The 17240-nt window shown below is 41.9% G+C and overlaps 1 long non-coding RNA gene and 2 pseudogenes across 1 annotated transcript in view; 2 read left to right on the top strand and 1 right to left on the bottom strand.

Moving 5' to 3' along the window:
- Positions 1-17240, top strand: part of LOC134943261 (uncharacterized) — a 79754-nt gene that overhangs the window by 9361 nt on the left and 53153 nt on the right. The window lies entirely within an intron of this gene.
- On the bottom strand, positions 8512-8632 carry LOC134947300 (5S ribosomal RNA; annotated as a pseudogene).
- Positions 13968-14088, top strand: LOC134947299 (5S ribosomal RNA; annotated as a pseudogene).

The following is a 17240-nucleotide window of genomic DNA, read 5'->3' as shown; positions in this document are numbered from 1 at the left end:
TTAGGGCTAGGCACCACAGGGAGGGTTAGGGCTAGGCACCACTGGGGAGGGTTAGGGCTAGGCACCACTGGGAAGGGTTAGGGCTAGGCACCACCGGGGAGGGTTAGGGCTAGGCACCACCGGGGAGGGTTAGGATTAGGCACCACCGGGGAGGGTTTGGGCTAGGCACCACAGGGGAGGGTTAGGGCTAGGCACCACCGGGGAGGGTTAGGGCTAGGCACCACTAGGGAGGGTTAGGGCTAGGCACCACCGGGGAGGGTTAGGGCTAGGCACCACTGTGGAGTGTTAGGGCTAGGCACCACCGGGGAGGGTTAGGGCTAGGCACCACTAGGGAGGGTTAGGCTAGGCACCACCGGAGAGGGTTAGGGCTAGGCACCACCGGGAAGGGTTAGGGCTAGGCACCACCGGGGAGGGTTAGGGCTAGGCACCACCGGGGATGGTTAGGATTAGGCACCACCGGGGAGGGTTTGGGCTAGGCACCACTGGGGAGGGTTAGGGCTAGGCACCACCAGGGAGGGTTAGGGCTAGGCACCACTAGGGAGGGTTAGGGCTAGGCACCACTGGGGAGGGTTAGGGCTAGGCACCACTGGGGAGGGTTAGGGCTAGGCACCACCGGGGAGGGTTAGGGCTAGGCACCACTAGGGAGGGTTAGGCTAGGCACCACCGGAGAGGGTTAGGGCTAGGCACCACTGGGGAGGGTTAGGGCTAGGCACCACTGGGAAGGGTTAGGGCTACGCACCACCGGGGAGGGTTAGGGCTAGGCACCACTGGGGAGGGTTAGGGCTAGACACCACCGGGGAAGGTTAAGGCTAGGCACCACCAGGGAGGGTTAGGGCTAGGCACCACCGGGGAGGGTTAGGATTAGGCACCACCGGGGAGGGTTTGTGCTAGGCACCACTGGGGATGGTTAGGGCTAGGCACCACCGGGGAGGGTTAGGGCTAGGCACCACTAGGGAGGGTTAGGGCTAGGCACCACCGGGGAGGGTTAGGGCTAGGCACCACTAGGGAGGGTTAGGGCTAGGCACCACCGGGGAGGGTTAGGGCTAGGCACCACTGGGGAGGGTTAGGGCTAGGCACCACCGGGGAGGGTTAGGGCTAGGCACCACTTGGGAGGGTTAGGCTAGGCACCACCGGAGAGGGTTAGGGCTAGGCACCACCGGGGAGGGTTAGGTCTAGGCATCTACAAGGGAAGGTTAGGGTTTGGGAAAAGGTGAGAGGTAGGGAGCTTAATGGGGGGCTGCTGAGATTCTGATGGACGGGATACCGCTGTCGATATACTGACAGCCGGCATCCCATCCATCGGCCAATCACACTGATCCCTTCCAGTCATATTGTTGACATTCATAATGATGGCATTAAGAAAGTCAGCATTCTAATGTCAAATGGTTCTGGACGTAACAGATCAGAGAAGCCGGCAGGGGGCATCTGTTTACACAAGATGCCTCCTGTGGCATTATTATATTTACGCACAGTAGCTGAATCCAAAGACGCAGCTGATATGTGAACTGCATCCAAATCTGGTTAGCCATAGCTGCCACCTCCTTTGTCCTTAGCCCTAGCCACCACCCCTTGGGATTAGCCGTAGCCCACATCCCCTGTGTCCTTAGCCCTAGCTGTCACTGCAGGCGGGTTAGGGTAGGGGGCAGGGAAGGGGTAAATTAATTATCCCGTCCCCTGTCAGCATTCTAAAAGTTGGGATGCCATGGTCTGTGATGTGAACGCTGACATCCCGACCGTCGGTATCGATATCACACCCATCCAAAACAGAATCCTTAATCTACTGTATTACAAACATACATTTCTGACATTTTGATACTTAGGGCTAAATTTACTAAGGTGGGAGTTTTTTTTAAAACTGGCGATGTTGCTCATAGCAGCCAATCAAATTCCACTTAACATTTATCTAACTGCTTCTAGAAGATAATAGATAGAATCTGGCAATATCACCAGTTCTAAAAATCTCCCACCTTAGTAAATTTACCCCTTTGTATTGTATGTGGGAAACTTGTGTTAGCATTGCTGGAAATATCACCCGATGAGAGCAATATAAGCTTTTTTATGCTGAGAGAATTATGGCCCTCATTCCGAGTTGATCGCTAGCTGCTGTTGTTTGCTGCATAGCGATCATTTAAAAAAAAACGGCAAAACTACGCATGCGTATGAGCCGCAATGCACACGCGCGGCGTACGGATACAAAGAGCATTGTTGTTTTGCATTGCTTCTAGCGACGATTCCATTCGCACAGCCGATCGCAAGGAGATTGACAGGAAGAGGGCGTTTATGGGTGTCAACTGACCATTTTCTGGGAGTGTTTGGAAAAACACAGGCATGGCCAGGCATTTGCAGGGCTGGCGTCTGACGTAAATTCCTGGACCTTCGTCGCTACAATCATCGCACAGGATAAGTAACTACAGGGCTGGTCTTGATCTGCACAAAATGTGTTTGTAACCGCTCTGTTGCACAGGCGTTCGCACTCTTGCAAGGTGAAAATACACTCCCCCCATGGGCGGTGACTATGCGTCTGCATGGCTGCTAAAAGTAGCTAGCGAGCGATCAACTCGGAATGAGGTCCTATATACAGTACAGCAGAACATTTCTCATTATAAGATTATCAGAAGCTACAGTATGTGGTTAGGTAGGGGCACACAGCCATTTTCAACATACAGATGGGTCCAACTTTATCTTGACTTCTTTGCTGCACCTAGGCACACCATGGATTATTAGCATAAGCCTTTCGTCTATTGTTCTCAGCTGCAATACAATACAGAGAGAACAATACAGCAGGGGATTAAGTCATTACAGCAGGGGATTAAGTCTAACTGACCTGGCTCAGTTACTCCTATTAAAGGCCAAGATAAACGTGGACCCATCTGTATGTGGATTGCTCATTGGGCCTAATTCAGACCTGATCGCTGGCAAGCGATTTTTGCACTGCTGCGATCAGATAGTCGCCGCCTACAAGGAGAGTGTATTTTAGCTGTGCGAACGCATGTGTAGCAGAGCAGTACAAACAGATTTTGTTCAGTCTCTGCGCAGCCCAGAACTTACTCAGCTGCTGCGATCACTTCAGCCTGTCCGGGATCGGAACTGACGTCAGGAACCCTCCCTGCTAACGCATGGTCACTCCTGAGTTTTTCCAGACACTTCATGAAAATGGTCAGATGACACCCACACACGCCCTCTTCCTGTCAATCTCCTTGCGATTGCCCATGCAAACGGATCCGTCGCACAAACCCATCGCTGAGCGGCAATCTGCTTTGTACCCGTGCGACGCGCCTGAGCATTGCGGTGCATACGCATGTGCACTCTGTGGCTGACCGCAAACTGTGCGAAAACGCACAGTAGCGGTCAGGTCTGAATTACCTCCTCTGTGCTGTGGTTGGATTTTTGTTTTTTTAATGTTAACTAATTTTTCATTTTTAATTGATTTGAGTATGGATCTGTGTTAAAAGTTAGGCATGATAACCCCCCTTTTTAAGTGCATCTACCAAAACTGGTTCACTTTCTTCTTCTTTTCCTAAACTCTTTGTTTGTTTTTAATTTATCTTCTACCAACTGCCATTTTCTCTCAGCATTCTATTTCCCTCTTCCTTTCTCATTTTCATACCTGTATGTAGAAACAAACCCCACAATTATACTTCATCATCCTCATTCTGTTCCTTCTCATGGGCATAGAAAACAATTTACCCAAATCCATCAATTTACCCCACAGTCTGGTAATAATGTTTTTCAACTCAAAAGACTTTCCATCCATTCTGTACTTCCAATCTCACCAACTTTATTGACATTCCACCACCGTACTCCTTAACCTTATCTTGTGCACTATGGAAAGCAACATCCTTTTGCAACAAACTAACATCCCTTCACAATGGATACATTTTGAAAACCCCCAATCCCATTGTTCTTAGAGAAACTGGCTTAGTACGTCTGAGCCTACAACTCTTTCCCAAAGCACACGAACCGACCTGCTCCCTAAAAAGTGCTCACTGCTGACTGCCACTGGATGGAAATGTCATCCCAATGCTGAATTTAGTTAGTCATTCTTGCAACAGAACAATTTCACCAGCCAATCAAATGTCCTACACTTTCTTGTATTGACTCAGTCTCCAACCTCCAATGCCCTTTTGTCACAATCCAGTCACATCAGGTCCATTTGCACCACCTTCCTTGCACACTATTGCATTGACACCTACAGTACAGTAGTTCCAAGTAAGTAAAATGTTTAACCATCTACACACAGCAAAGTCTAAGGGTACCCTTTCTAGACTTACTCTCCTGGACCTCTCTTCTGCTTTTGACACATTTAATCTTCTTATTTCTATTCACTTGCATGTGCTTCATTGCAACAATGTCTCCTGGTTCTCGTCTTTCTTGTCCATCTTGTCTACTCCCATTGTTAGAGTTCCATAGTGCTCAGTTGTCAGCACTTTGCTTTACTCACTGTAGATCTCCTACATAGGAGAACTAATTAGCTCATTCAACCCTTTGTTCCACAAATATGCTGATGATAAATAAATCTAATTCTCCGCTTATCACCCCCTTCCCAATTGTCCTCTTAATCTATTTACTCTCTATTTTCCCCCCATGTATGTCCCAAATGTTACCTAAAGCTCACCATGTCCTAGATAAAACCTTATCATCTTCCCTTCTTTCAGTCACCACCTCCTGTCCAATCTCCCTCACCATCAGCAACGTCACAATTTCTTCAATGTCTGATCCCTCTGCTTTGGTGCAGCCTTTGACTGTGCTTGACTTCTCACATTCTGTTTCGCTAACAGTCCTGATGCTACTGTCTTTGACATATTTTTTAGAATATTTACTTTTCTTACCCAAGATGCAACCAATACTCTTAGAAATTCTCTACATCTCCCACATTGATTGTAGCAACCTCCTCACATAGCTGACTTGCATTCCCCAAACCCATCTATCCCCATGTCAACCTGTCCTAAAGGCAATGGCAAGACTGACATTCCTCTCTTGCCACTCCATGTCAGCTGTGCTCTACTATAAATCTATACATCATACTTACCTCTCTGGAATCCAGTGAGGCAGAAATCACTGGGAAAAGGGTGCAGCCACCATTTTCCCAGAGACCTGTGTAGTAGACTCTGGCTCAGTTCTAGTATCTACTCTGCAGCTGCATCAGCAAGACAGGAGGGGCCCCACATGGGGCTGCATCCTGGCCCCCTACTCTCATAAGCCATCCCTGCCACACTAAGACTCTCCTCTAGCCTATAAATATTTAAATAATCTCTGGAGCACTAGAGCTTATCATACTCCACTAATATTACACACACTGAGGCATCCTTGCTACTGTCTCTGGACCTCTGGTAATTCATGTTTGTAAAGAAATGCACAGCCGCAGGGAAGTGGCTGTGCAATTCAGTGTAGTTAAACGTCAAATGCTGCAGCAGGCGAGGTCTGAGTGCTGCCGCTGAGCATGCATCCTTGAATCATCAGCACTATGCAATGCTAGCTTGCTCTACCTGCGTCTGATGGTTTATTCCATGGACCTCTCCCTCCAGAGCACAAGGATGAGAAGCTTAGAGAAAGAATAAGGCCTCTACCTTGCAACCATAATGTAGTCAGAAAGATAATTATGTGATGAACATAGCATGTCCCCACTGTTCAGATTCAACATGGCGTTTCAAATATGGATTCCAGGTGACATCATTTCCTGAGATACAGCATGGCATGAGCACCGCCATGTTACCTCTGATCATATGATCATTCTGCTCCAATCCCAGACATCATTACTCCGATTGACCGCTACAGCCAATCTGTTCCTGAGCACCCTATTTAAGTTCTCCAGGTTCTCAACACTAGTTCCTGGTTCCTGGTCAGTTGCTCTGTCTGCTGACTTCATCTGCCTGTCACTTTCAACAAGTAACAAGTATTCATGTACAAATCTCTTAGTACTGTGCTAGGGCTCTCCCATGGTGCTCAACTGTACTTTACACCAGTGTGTTCCTGCAAGAGATGTGCGGCGGACACTTTTCGGGTTTTGTGTTTTGGTTTTGGATCTGGATCTCCGCTCGTGTTTTGGATCTGGATTGGTTTTGCCAAAAACACCCTTTCGGGTTTTGGTTTTGGATATGGATGTTTTTTGAAAAAAACATAAAAACAACTAAAATCACAGAATCTGGGGGTAATTTTGATACTACAGTATTAGTAACCTCAATAACATTAATTTCCACTCATTTCCAGTCTATTCTGAACACCTCACACCTCACAATATTATATTTAGGCCAAAAGGTTGCACCAAGGCCGCTGGATGACTAAGCTAAGCGACACAAGTGGGCAGCACAAACACATGGCACAAACACGTGTGGGCGTCACTAGGAGTGGCACTGCAGTGGCACACTGGATGGCAGTTTTAAAAACTAGGCCCCAAAGAGCACATAATGCACAGAAAAAAATATGTGCAAGATGGAATTGTCCTTGGGCCCTCCCACCCACCCTTATGTTGTATAAACAGGACATACACACTTTAACAAACCCATCATTTCAGCGACAGGGTCTGTCACAAGACTATGGCTGAAATGATTGGTTTGCTGGGGCCCCCACCAAAAAAAAGCAATTAATCCCCCCACCAAAAAAGAAGCAATTAATCTCTCCTTTCACAAACTGGCTCAACAGAGGCAAGATGTTTTCCTCATCCTCATCGTCTGATTTCTCACCCCTTTCAGTGTGTATATCCTCATCCTCACAGAGTAGTAATTTGTCCCCACTGGAATCCACCATCACAGATCCCTGTGTACTTTCTGGAGGCAATTGCTGGTAAATGTCTTCCTGGAGGAATTTATATTTCATTTTGATGAACATCACCTTCTTCCCATTTTGTAGCAGTAACCTCCTACACCAATCGCTGATAAGGTTACCAGCTGCACTAAACACTCTTTCGGAGTACACACTGGAGGGGGGGGGGGGCAACTTAGGTAAAATAAAGCCGGTTTGTGCAAGGGCCTCCAAATTGCCTCTTTTTCCTGCCAGTATACGTACGGACTGTCTGACATGCCTACTTGGATGCTGTCACTCATATAATTCTCCACCTTTCTTTCAATGCTGACAGCATCATATGCAGTGACAGTAGACATGTCATTAATTGTTGGCAGCTCCTTCAGTTCGGACCAGATATCAACACTTGCTCCTGACTGCCCTGCATCACCACCAGCGGGTGGGCTAGGACATTTTTATCCTTTTAGTTGCAGCCCCAGTTGCAGGAGAAAATGAAGGAGGAGCTGTTGACGGATCACGTTTCGCTTGAGTTGACAATTTTTTCACCAGCAGGTCTTCACACCTCTGCAGACTTTTGTCTGCTGGAAAGAGAGATACAACGTAGGCTTTAAACCTAGGATAGAGCACGGTGGCCAAAATGTAGTGTTCTGATTTCAACAGATTGGCCACCCTTGAATCCTGGCAAAGCGAATGAAGGGATTCATCCACAAGTCCCACATACTTAGCGGAATTGCTCCGTCTTAGCTCCTCCTTCAATTTCTCTAGCTGTTTCTGCAAAAGCCTGATGAGGGGAATGACCTGACTCAAGCTGGCAGTGTCTGAACTGACTTCACATGTGACAAGTTCAAAGGGTTGGAGAACCTTGAACAATATGGAAATCATTCTCCACTGCACCTGAGGCAGGTGCATCCCCCCTCCTTTGCCTATATCATAGGTGGATGTAGAGGCTTGAATGGCCTATTGCTGCTCTTCCATCCTCTGAAGCATATAGACTGTTGAATTCCACCTCGATACCACCTCTTGGTTCAGGTGATGGCAGGTCAGGTTCAGGAGTGTTTGCTGGTGCTCCAGTCTTTGGTACGCAGTCGCTGAATGTCGAAAGTGGCACGCAATTTTTCGGGGCACCAACAGCAGCTCCTGCATGCCCCTGTCATTTTTGAAAAAAGTCTTCACCACCAAGTTAATTGTACAGTATGTGCAAAACATGGGACATGCTGGAAATTCAGATATCACAAATATCCCGGAGAATCTAAGTGGGGTAAGCCATTGTGCGATGTTGTACCTCAGTTTTCATAAGAGGTTGTCAGCAGTGTGCCTCTTACTGATACCAGTGATAACATGAAAAAAAGAAAAAAGAAGACTCTTGTTGGGAAGCACTCATATACAGATAATGTTGTACGACTAAATGTCACAATAGCTAACTAAAATACAATATTTTATTAATTCTCATTAAAATTAATTATTGAGGAGTTCAATGAGCGCCGATGTTTGTTAAATAGTGACATTGCGAAAATATAAAGAGTAATATATAAATTGCAAGGTACAAATACCTAATTCAGGCCGAAGTGGGTATATCTATAATTTTGTTAATAATCACACTCCAACTGTAGAACAACCTGTGATAAAAAGTTGCTCATTTATTGTAAATATGACCATCATTTATAAACTGCTATATATCCCAAATGGGAATTTTAATCCTAGCAGATAGTTGAATCATAGGTCATAACCGAGATGTAAGACAATGCTCTATATTGGTGACAGATGGGTGGCAAATATTTGCAGTACCAGGGTGTTCCTTGGTAGTCTCCTATCCAAGTACTTAACCCGGCCCTCCACTGCTTGGCTTCCAAGATCAGATGAGATTGGGCATCTCCAGCGGGGTATGACCGCAGACCTTATGCTCACCCTTGTCACACTGTGTCCAAAATTGGGCACAGACAGGAGCCAATTTGCATTGTTATGTGAGCCACAGGTATCGATACAGCTGATTTGATGTGGAAATCAATTTTTTTTATCATAAATGATAAAGTATAACTAAAGATTAAATACCCATCTAAGTTTTCACGGCTTAGGTAGTCGCAGTACAAGTAGGAATAAACCTCTCTACTGCACAGTTATCACATGTATGAAAATAAAACATTAGATCATAATATTATTTTAACTGTGCAAAAAAGGGAAACCTCCAAATTTGGTCTCCAAAACAATAATGAACGTATGAGATTACACTCTGAATTGTGAAAATCAAAAAAACAAAAAAACATATGCAATGAAACCTTCAGCTCTTATGACCAATCAGAAATTATTCTCAAGTAATAGAAAAATAATAAGTTGACACAGAGTGTGTTCTATATGATATATATATATGTCATAAGTTAATACTGAGATAAATATGGATTTCTGCAGTGTAAAAAAAGAGAGAAGGCGTTTGTATGTTGGATAGGGTCCAGAATTAGCAGATGTATCCACATCCGTTTTTCAGATAGAAATATAGACCCAAAAAGGGTTGCACTTATTCCCTTGCTGGTGATAATTGACTGTCAATAGTATAATAGTCTATGTACCATGTGGGTAAGATATTATGAATACCGGTCCGTGCAATGAAAATGCACTGGTGCACAAATCACATGTAAATACCAAACCTGGTGTACATTCATAAAGTTTTGGTCCTACTTGTATACTGAGGGATATCCTGATATAAGGAAGGTGTCGGCCGCGTCTGCCCGCGTTCTGCCTGCTGTCGAGCTCCGGCCGCACTATACTTCCTGTTTGGCTGGTTCCCTTGGCGACGGACTTTGCCGAGAACGGCTCGTTGCGTTCACGTGTGCGCACCACGTGACCGTGAGGATGTAGTCTCCTTCCTGACGTACGTTTCGCAAATAGCTTGGTCACAGGGCGTCAGTGGGTTCAAACCCTTGTTTGTTCTTATATTGGTGGTACTGTTAACTGATTGGTTCTTAGCAAGAGATTGATAGATATTCTGACCTGTCATAGTCGATATCAGACCTGCTGGTTCCCATAGGATAATATGTCATGATTGACAGTTAAAAGGACCATTCAGCATTTCATAGTGGACAATCATATAATTATTTTAAAAAGAGCTGGTGAGATTAATTCAGGGTAATATTTACAAAAAATAGGGATATAGAGATGATATAAATTATAAAACAATTAAAATGAAATGTAAATAAATACCTTTGTCTGTATAAATATGGGTATAAAAATAAAGAAGAAAGTAATATAATAGAAAGTGCAGATTATTATATATATAAATCTATGTATAGCACATAGTGTGCCTGTATATACATTATTAAGGGGAAATAGTATTAGATTAAAGTATTACTGGAAGGTTATTATTGAAAATTATAAAAAAAAACACAAATTATTAGTGAATGTGTGACAGTGACTAATATAAATAAAATGAAGGGTCTATGTAGTGATGTGTGATGTATGAGTTGTAACATTTATTTGGAATATAATATTAATGTGCAAAAGTCATTACGAGGGCATTGTGATGGAGATTGTTATTTTGTACAAAAACAGCATGTATATGTATATATATGAAAAATGGTGAAACAATTCATTATGAGCCCATAGTGCTGAAAATATATATATATAAATATAGAAAAAAACAAAAGATTGTGGTAGATTGGATGTGTGTTAAGTGATACAGACTTAAAAGTTTTTTTATCATTAGGTGTAATACTGTGAAGGTAACGATAGAGTGTATAAAACAATGATTAAAATTAATAATGGTTGAAAAATAGATTAATATAGAAAAATGTATTTATAATGTATATATAATTAATGTATATATAATTAGATGGACCGTTAAAAATTATTTAATTAATAGCAGTGTTATATAGTAAATTCAAATAATGAGTGATGAGGATTATTATCTTATTGAGGTACTCTATAATGTCATAAAAATATATTATTAATGCTAGTGTTGTATTTTAAAATCTGATTCATAGAAAATACAGAATATATCATGTTTACTGGTTATTATCAATATTGTACAATGAACTTAGCATTTCATGATAAGTGGTAAATTAAAAATTGATTAAAATTAGGGGGGGAGGGGGCAGAAAAAATTCAGGACAGTGGAATTACTGTTTTAATTTAAGAAAACTCCATAGTTGATGTTTTCATTCATGCCAAAAGGGTGGATAGTGCCTAGTTTAAAGATCCACTCGCATTCTTTCTTCAATAGGATATCTGTCAGACTTCCACCACGTATTCCGAGTTTGATTTTTTCAAGTCCGAAGACCCTCAGATCCTCCCATCTATTATCATGGTGTTGGTAGAAATGGCGTGCTACCGTAGTGAGTGGTTTCATCTTTCTTTTATCAGAGGTGGCATTGCGTATAGTCCCAATGTGTTCTAGAACACGTTGTTTCAGTGGGCGAGTGGTCATACCCACATATTTCTTGTCACAGCTACATTTGATGCAGTAGATGACACCTTCAGTTAGACAATTCATGTAATCATTGATCTTGAATTCTGTCCCGTATTTATCTTTTACTTCCTTCACTATTTCAATGTGTCTGCAAGCTTTGAAATAGTGAAGGAAGTAAATGGAAGTAGAAGATAAATACGGGACAGAATTCAAGATCAATGATTACATGAATTGTCTAACTGAAGGTGTCATCTACTGCATCAAATGTAGCTGTGACAAGAAATATGTGGGTATGACCACTCGCCCACTGAAACAACGTGTTCTAGAACACATTGGGACTATACGCAATGCCACCTCTGATAAAAGAAAGATGAAACCACTCACTACGGTAGCACGCCATTTCTACCAACACCATGATAATAGATGGGAGGATCTGAGGGTCTTCGGACTTGAAAAAATCAAACTCGGAATACGTGGTGGAAGTCTGACAGATATCCTATTGAAGAAAGAATGCGAGTGGATCTTTAAACTAGGCACTATCCACCCTTTTGGCATGAATGAAAACATCAACTATGGAGTTTTCTTAAATTAAAACAGTAATTCCACTGTCCTGAATTTTTTCTGCCCCCTCCCCCCTAATTTTAATCAATTTTTCATTTACCACTTATCATGAAATGCTATGTTCATTGTACAATATTGATAATAACCAGTAAACATGATATATTCTGTATTTTCTATGAATCAGATTTTAAAATACAACACTAGCATTAATAATATATTTTTATGACATTATAGAGTACCTCAATAAGATAATAATCCTCATCACTCATTATTTGAATTTACTATATAACACTGCTATTAATTAAATAATTTTTAACGGTCCATCTAATTATATATACATTAATTATATATACATTATAAATACATTTTTCTATATTAATCTATTTTTCAACCATTATTAATTTTAATCATTGTTTTATACACTCTATCGTTACCTTCACAGTATTACACCTAATGATAAAAAAACTTTTAAGTCTGTATCACTTAATACACATCCAATCTACCACAATCTTTTGTTTTTTTCTATATTTATATATATATATTTTCAGCACTATGGGCTCATAATGAATTGTTTCACCATTTTTCATATATATACATATGCATACTAATGTATGTGCATATACATGCTGTTTTTGTACAAAATAACAATCTCCATCACAATGCCCTCGTAATGACTTTTGCACATTAATATTATATTCCAAATAAATGTTACAACTCATACATCACACATCACTACATAGACCCTTCATTTTATTTATATTAGTCACTGTCACACATTCACTAATAATTTGTGTTTTTTTAAATAATTTTCAATAATAACCTTCCAGTAATACTTTAATCTAATACTATTTCCCCTTAATAATGTATATACAGGCACACTATGTGCTATACATAGATTTATATATATAATAATCTGCACTTTCTATTATATTACTTTCTTCTTTATTTTTATACCCATATTTATACAGACAAAGGTATTTATTTACATTTCATTTTAATTGTTTTATAATTTATATCATCTCTATATCCCTATTTTTTGTAAATATTACCCTGAATTAATCTCACCAGCTCTTTTTAAAATAATTATATGATTGTCCACTATGAAATGCTGAATGGTCCTTTTAACTGTCAATCATGACATATTATCCTATGGGAACCAGCAGGTCTTATATCGACTATGACAGGTCAGAATATCTATCAATCTCTTGCTAAGAACCAATCAGTTAACAGTACCACCAATATAAGAACAAACAAGGGTTTGAACCCACTGACGCCCTGTGACCAAGCTATTTGCGAAACGTACGTCAGGAAGGAGACTACATCCTCACGGTCACGTGGTGCGCACACGTGACCGCAACGAGCCGTTCTCGGCAAAGTCCGTCGCCAAGGGAACCAGCCAAACAGGAAGTATAGTGCGGCCGGAGCTCGACAGCAGGCAGAACGCGGGCAGACGCGGCCGGCACCTTCCTTATATCAGGATCTCCCTCAGTATACAAGTAGGACCAAAACTTTATGAATGTACACCAGGTTTGGTATTTACATGTGATTTGTGCACCAGTGCATTTTCATTGCACGGACCGGTATTCATAATATCTTACCCACATGGTACATAGACTATTATACTATTGACAGTCAATTATCACCAGCAAGGGAATAAGTGCAACCCTTTTTGGGTCTATATTTCTATCTGAAAAACGGATGTGGATACATCTGCTAATTCTGGACCCTATCCAACACACAAACGCCTTCTCTCTTTTTTTACACTGCAGAAATCCATATTTATCTCAGTATTAACTTATGACATATATATATATCATATAGAACACACTCTGTGTCAACTTATTATTTTTCTATTACTTGAGAATAATTTCTGATTGGTCATAAGAGCTGAAGGTTTCATTGCATATGTTTTTTTGTTTTTTTGATTTTCACAATTCAGAGTGTAATCTCATACGTTCATTATTGTTTTGGAGACCAAATTTGGAGGTTTCCCTTTTTTGCACAGTTAAAATAATATTATGATCTAATGTTTTATTTTCATACATGTGATAACTGTGCAGTAGAGAGGTTTATTCCTACTTGTACTGCGACTACCTAAGCCGTGAAAACTTAGATGGGTATTTAATCTTTAGTTATACTTTATCATTTATGATAAAAAAAATTGATTTCCACATCAAATCAGCTGTATCGATACCTGTGGCTCACATAACAACGCAAATTGGCTCCTGTCTGTGCCCAATTTTGGACACAGTGTGACAAGGGTGAGCATAAGGTCTGCGGTCATACCCCGCTGGAGATGCCCAATCTCATCTGATCTTGGAAGCCAAGCAGTGGAGGGCCGGGTTAAGTACTTGGATAGGAGACTACCAAGGAACACCCTGGTACTGCAAATATTTGCCACCCATCTGTCACCAATATAGAGCATTGTCTTACATCTCGGTTATGACCTATGATTCAACTATCTGCTAGGATTAAAATTCCCATTTGGGATATATAGCAGTTTATAAATGATGGTCATATTTACAATAAATGAGCAACTTTTTATCACAGGTTGTCCTACAGTTGGAGTGTGATTATTAACAAAATTATAGATATACCCACTTCGGCCTGAATTAGGTATTTGTACCTTGCAATTTATATATTACTCTTTATATTTTCGCAATGTCACTATTTAACAAACATCGGCGCTCATTGAACTCCTCAATAATTAATTTTAATGAGAATTAATAAAATATTGTATTTTAGTTAGCTATTGTGACATTTAGTCGTACAACATTATCTGTATATGAGTGCTTCCCAACAAGAGTCTTCTTTTTTCTTTTTTTCATGTTTACACTACGAATAACTGACTCGGGGGAGCACCACTGATGGGTAGCTTTTTGATACATAAAAATAGTGAATGTGTTACCTTAAGTATCTGCTCCCCAAAATAAGGATTTGAACCTTAAATTTATTTATCAGTTTATACAGATAACTATCATTATACACATACACCAATTATACCAGTGCGGTTTCCAATTTTTTGTTTCTCAATCTACTGATACCAGTGATACACAGCGTAGCCTGCCTAGGAACGAGCTGGCATTTGTGAGATGCTGCTACTGGTGCCGCTGCTGTTGTTGCTGCGGGAGGCAATTCATCTACCCAGTGGGCTGTCACAGTCATGTAGTCCTTAGTTTACCCTGCTCCACTTGTCCACATGTCCATGGTAAAGTGGACTCTGGGTACAACCGCATTTTTCAGGACACTGAGGACACTTTTCTTAATGTCTCTGTACAGTCCGGGAATCACTTGCCTAGTGAAGTGGAATCTAGACGGGATTTGGTACCGGGGACACAGTACGTCCATCAACTGTCTAAATCCCACCGCACTAATTGCGGATACCGAACGCATGTCTAACACCAGCATACAGTAGTTGTTATGGTCTCAGTAATCTGCTTTGCAACAGGGTGACTGCTGTCATATTTCATCTTCCTCACAAAGGGCTGGTGGACAGTCAATTGCTTAGCTGAAGTAGTACAAGTGGTCTTCCAACTTCCTCTCTGGGATGACAATCGACTCCCAGCAGCAACAACAGCAGCGGCAGCAGCAGTAGTAGGTGTACTTCTCAAGGATGCTCCAGAGGAATCCCGGATAGGAGAGAACTCGTCAGTCATACCAGTGACATGGCCTGCAGGACTACTTACGTTCCTGACTGAGGAGGAAATTGACGTTGAGGGAGTTGGTGGTGTGGTTTGCAGGACCTTCGGTACAACAGGAAGAAGGGATTAAAGTGTCAGTGGACTGCTTACGCTATTACCCAAAGTTTCTGAACTTGACAATGACTTATGAAGAATGCGCTGCAGGTGGCAAATAAGGGAGGATGTTCCTAGGTGGTTAACGTCCTTACCCCTACTTAGTATGGATTGACAAAGGCAACACACGGCTTGACATCTGATGTCTGGATTTGTGGAGAAATAATTCCACACCGAAGAGGTGGCTTTTTTGGTATTTTGCCCAGGCATGACAATGGGCTTTTTCATCCTATGGACAACAACTGTCTCCACTGGTGCCTTATTCAAACAAACCACATCACCATCAGAATCCTCATTGTCAACTTCCTCCTCAGTGCCAGCTACACCAGTATCCTCCTCATCCTGGTGTACTTCTACAGTGACATACTCAATCTCAAAATCAGCAACTAGACTGGCGGTGATCCTCCAAGCACTTGCCGTGGGGGGTGCAAATGGTGGTAGGAGCCTCCTTTTTCCATACAGTCTTGGGAAGGTCAGGCCTAGACATCGCATCCGCGGACACACTTGGACTCTCCTTGGGGATTTGTGATATCTCTGAACGCACAGTTGTTTTTTCCTGTGCTTTAACAAGCTTAATTTTTTTAATTTTTCGAGAGGGAGGAGGGCTTCCATCCTCATGAGAAGCTGAGCCACCAGTCACAAACATAGGCCAAGGCCTTAGCCTTTCCTTGCCACTTTGTGTCGTGAATGGCATTTTGCCAATTTTAAGTTTCCCATCAGATAATTTCTTTTTTTTCTGATTATTAATTTTTGCTTCTTGGATTTTACATGCCCTCTATTACATTGGGCATTGGCCTTAGCAGACGACGCTGATGAAATTGCATCATCAATGTCATGACTGGTGGCAGCAGAAGCTTCAGCCTAGTACTAGGAACTGGAAGGGGTTCCTGATCTACCACTATTTTTTCCTCCAAATTTTTGTTCTCCATTTCAAAGGAAAGCACCCCATTATTATTACAGCACACAAAACAGTGCCCCTTTATTTTCACAGCACCCCTGTATTTTTACAGCATACAGGGCCATTGTACTTTATTTTAACAACAGCACCCCTGTATTTTTACAGCACACAGGGCCAGTATACTTTTATTTTAAAAGCGCCCTTGTATTATTACAGCATACAGGACCAGTGTACTTTTATTTTATCAGCAGCACCACTGTATTTTTTTACAGCATACAGGATCAGTGTACATTTATTGTAACAACAGCACCCCAGAATTTTTACAGCATGCAAGACAGGGCCAGCACCACTGTATTTTCACAGCATACAGGTCCAGTGCACTTTTATTTTAACAACAGCATCCCTGTATTTGCTACAGCATATAGGACCAGTGTACTTTTATTTTAACAGCAGCACCCTTGTATTTTTATAGCATACAGTACCAGTGTACATTTATTTTAACATCATCGCCCCTGTATTTTTACAGCATACAGGACCAGTGTACTTTTTTTTTCAACAGCAGCACCCCTGTATTTGTTACAGCATATAGGACAAGTGTACTTTTATTTTAACAGCAGCACCCTTGTATTTTTATAGCATACAGGACCAGCGTACATTTATTTTCACAGCAGGACCCCAGAATTTTTACAGCAGACAGGACAGGGCCAATGTTCATTTATTTTCACTGCACCCCTGAATTTTTACAGCCAGAACCCCTGTATTTTCACTGCATACAGTAGGACAGTGCCCCTGCCCCCTGAACAACACAGTGACAGCCAGGACAACAACACCCATGTACATCTGCAGCACCCCT

Source organism: Pseudophryne corroboree, chromosome 7 (assembly GCF_028390025.1).
Source record: "Pseudophryne corroboree isolate aPseCor3 chromosome 7, aPseCor3.hap2, whole genome shotgun sequence".
Lineage (NCBI taxonomy): Eukaryota > Metazoa > Chordata > Amphibia > Anura > Myobatrachidae > Pseudophryne > Pseudophryne corroboree.
Note: the sequence above shows the minus strand (reverse complement) of the source record. Positions and strands in the feature narration are given on the sequence as shown.